The 3,544-nt window shown below is 58.9% G+C and overlaps 1 long non-coding RNA gene across 1 annotated transcript; it reads right to left on the bottom strand.

The window, feature by feature from the left end:
* LOC102757315 lies at positions 1-3,517 on the bottom strand. Its single transcript, XR_001512248.1, has 3 exons — positions 682-3,517; positions 366-619; positions 1-36 (listed from the first exon to the last, which is right to left on the bottom strand). It is a non-coding gene; the product is annotated as an uncharacterized LOC102757315 (long non-coding RNA).
* Positions 3,518-3,544: the final 27 nt, after the last annotated feature.

Below are 3,544 nucleotides of genomic sequence, written 5' to 3' on the forward strand. Positions count from 1 at the left end.
ACACTCAGATCACTGCTCACCTCCCCCTGAGCACACCTGACCCACACTCACCCTCCACTGAGCACACCCAGACCCACACTCACCTTCCCCTGAGCACACTGATATCACTGCTCACCTCCCCGTGAACACACTCAAATCGCTGCTCACCTCCCCCTGAGCACACTCAGACCCACACTAACATTCCCCCTGAGCACACTCAGATCCCCTGCTTACCTCCCCCTGAGCACATTCAGATCACTGTTCACCGCCCGCCCCCCCACCGAGCACACTTAGACCCACACTAACATTCCCCCTGAGCACACACAGATACCCTGCTCACCTCCCCCTGAGCACACTCAGATCCATTCTTACCCCCCTGAGCACACTCAGATCACTGCTCAGTTTCCCCTGAGCACACTCAGATCCACTCTCACCTCCCCCTGAGCACACTCAGATCCATTCTTACCCCCCTGAGCACACTCAGATCACTGCTCACCTTCCCCTGAGCACACTCAGATCACTGCTCAGTTTCCCCTGAGCACACTCAGATCCACTCTCACCTCCCCCTGAGCACACTCAGATCCACTCTCACCTCCCCCTGAGCACACTCAGATCCACTCTCACCTCCCCCTGAGCACACCTCATATTTTCCCCAACCAAAAAAACACACTCAGATCCAATTTCACCTCCCCCTGAGCACACTCAGATCCACTCTCACCTCCCCCTGAGCACACGCAGATCCACTCTCACCTCCCCCTGAGCACACCTCATATTTTCCCGCCTCAAGGCCTTCTTCTCATGCTGTTTTCACTCAGTTTTCCCCTTGTGTGCCGTCCCTGCTGGCTGAAATCCTGCTTGTTCTGAAAGATCATGGCAAACCCCAGCACTTCCCAACTGCCTCACTCTCCCCCTAAGAACCCATCGTGCGTGGGTGGGGAGCGGAGAACCTCCCACTGAGCATACTCCTGTTGCGGGCAGGAGGATCTAGATTGTAGGGCTCACTGGTGTGACCGTGGCTGATTTCACATGTCTGCGTTTGCACTCGCTCACTCATGACACGGGAATAATCTTATCCTCTAAAGAAGGGGCTCCATGGGAGCCAGCCTTGCATGCTGCCTGGCCATCGCCAGAGCACTGCACACATCAGGTCCTCACTTCCCACAGCTCCCCTCTCCTCCTTCACTCTCTGGGGAGGTGCCAGATGCTGCTTTGCTCTCTTAGCTGTAGGAGAGTTCCAGAAGCCCCAGGGAGAACTGCCTCTTCACGGATTTACCCCCCACCACCACCACCAAACTGCTTGACTGGGGAGGATGCAATCTTGTCCATCTTTTTAATTAACTGAGGGGCGAGCACAGTGCTGTACAGTACAGGGAATGGATAATTCCTTGGATGAACTGCTTAGGGCCCGTCCCCACCCAACTACACCTAAGGATGGAGGGTAAAGGCTGGATTCTGGCTTCTCATCCTGCCCCCACTGGGAGGGACTACACTATGCCGGATGCCTTTCGGCCTTCTGATGGCTTATTGCCTCAATAAATCCTTATTCTGCATAATGTACTGTGCTGAGGACGGGGGAGGGGGCACAGACAGGCTATTTCCACATCTGCAGCACTTGCTACCCAGCAGATCCATGGCACAAGCATCAATAGTACAGTCTGGACCAGCTGTGATATGTGCCAGAGGGCAAGGGCGGTGCAGCCCAGGAGACCAGCACAGTGGACACCGCTGCTGCCCCCGGAGAGCGGGGAAGTCACGGGGCAGGCAGGGCGACTACGGTCCGGAGGGCATGCTAGGCCGTGGGAACGTCATGAACAGAGATGGACACGCGCGCTTGCTGAGTGGCCAGGACCGCAGTTTGCCAGCGTCTTGAAGAGGAGCTGTAGGGCTGGAGCTGGGAAGGGCCTTCTCAGGACTGAGCAGGAGCCAGGAAAGCCATGTGCTTGCTAGCGACCGACCGTGTGACAGGATCTGGGTGTGCGGTAGGTGAGGCAGGCTGAAGAAACGGACATCGTGGAGCAGGGGTGGGTGGTGCGTCAGGAGGCAGAGAGACCATTTAGAAGCTGTGCAGCGGTTGAGGCACCCGGTGAGGGCTGGCAACGGTGTTCCCGAGGAAGCAGTCGTGGCGAGGGGGTGAGAGCTGAGACCAGACGGCTCAGAGGGACAGCAGGGAGAGCAGGAGAGTATGCCCCTATGAAGAGGAGGCAGGAGCGAGAAGGTCGGAGCAGGGGAGGCGGAGAGGGCGAAGGCAGGACAGCGCTGGCAGGCTGAGCGAGGAAAGAGCGTCACAAAGGGTGGTCCTCGCGCGGCGGGCCCGTGAGGCTGAGGACACCAGGTCCGAGGCAGGCTTTTTGGCTTGGTGACTGGGAAGCTGCCGCCATGGGGGTCTCAGGGGCGGGGCCGAACGGAATGACATGAGTAGAAGCCAGTTTGCAACCACTAACAAGCGTGGACTCCACCTCTGACTTCCTGCTTCGGCCCCTCTCTGCCTCATCTGGCCTTTTGGAGGACAGGACAAGGAGGAGAGATCAATATAGAAGCTATTCTTAGCTCAGTCTTGGTGATCCCAAACGGGCACAGGACCTGAGGCACGCCGCTGCCACCTCCCTCCGCCTGTCACCTCCTCCCTGACACGGACAGGTTCTTCTTGCCCTAAGTCCCCCTCCCCCCATCCCCACACTGGCTGAGGATCTTCGGGCACACAGAAGCAAGCAGGGTGCTGGAGCCAGCAGCGGGCTGGCCGAGGCCAGGGGAAGCCTCCCTCCTACCCCACGTTCATGCTTTACACCCCCCACCCCTCCGAGGGCCCTTGATTAGAGACCCACTCTTCCCACCTCTTCCTGTGAGCATCTTGGAAATGGCCAGCTCAGAGGGAATGAGCTGAACAGACACCCCCACCCCCCACCCCCGCCGCCCCGTATGCAGAGGCACCCGGGAAAGAGCCGGTCTCTGCAGAGGCACTAAATGGTGCGGTGAGCCAGGGACCCAAGGCCACACGCAGGCCTGAGACCTGCCAGGCTTGGGGTGGGGCGCGGGCACCCTGAGATGGCATAAGCCTCCAAGCTGCCGTGCTCCCTCACCGTCCCCCAGTTTGTCCCTCTCGGCCAGGTCTCACCTCAAAAAGCAAGCAAGGAAACAGTGAGGGCTTTCTGGAGCGGGCCCCCAGAGGCCTGTCTGTGCTGGGGAGGTCAGAGAGGGAGGGAGGGAGGGCCGAGAAAGGCAGAGAAGAAAGCAAAGGCCAGACAAAGGGCCCGTCCACCTTTGAAGCCGTCTCTAACCCAAGCCAGGGAAGGTGGGGGTGGGTCTGGGAGCCTGGCAGGGGGAGGCGGTCTAGAGTTTTAAAGAATGTCTCAAATTCCTTCGGAAATCAGAGGGATTGTAAGACCTGCCCCTCCCCAACACACTTCCTTCCCAGGCCCCCCAAGTCCAGGCCTCCACACCTGGGGGCGCCAACCCTTTGTCTTCAGGTAATTGCTGGGCGTTGCCCCGAGTTTAAAATCCCATTGATCTTGCCAGTTATCAGCTGTGGCTCTAGACCACCCTCCCCTCACCCCCTTCCCACCTCCGC

Source organism: Myotis davidii, unplaced genomic scaffold (genome assembly GCF_000327345.1).
Source record: "Myotis davidii unplaced genomic scaffold, ASM32734v1 scaffold448, whole genome shotgun sequence".
NCBI lineage: Eukaryota > Metazoa > Chordata > Mammalia > Chiroptera > Vespertilionidae > Myotis > Myotis davidii.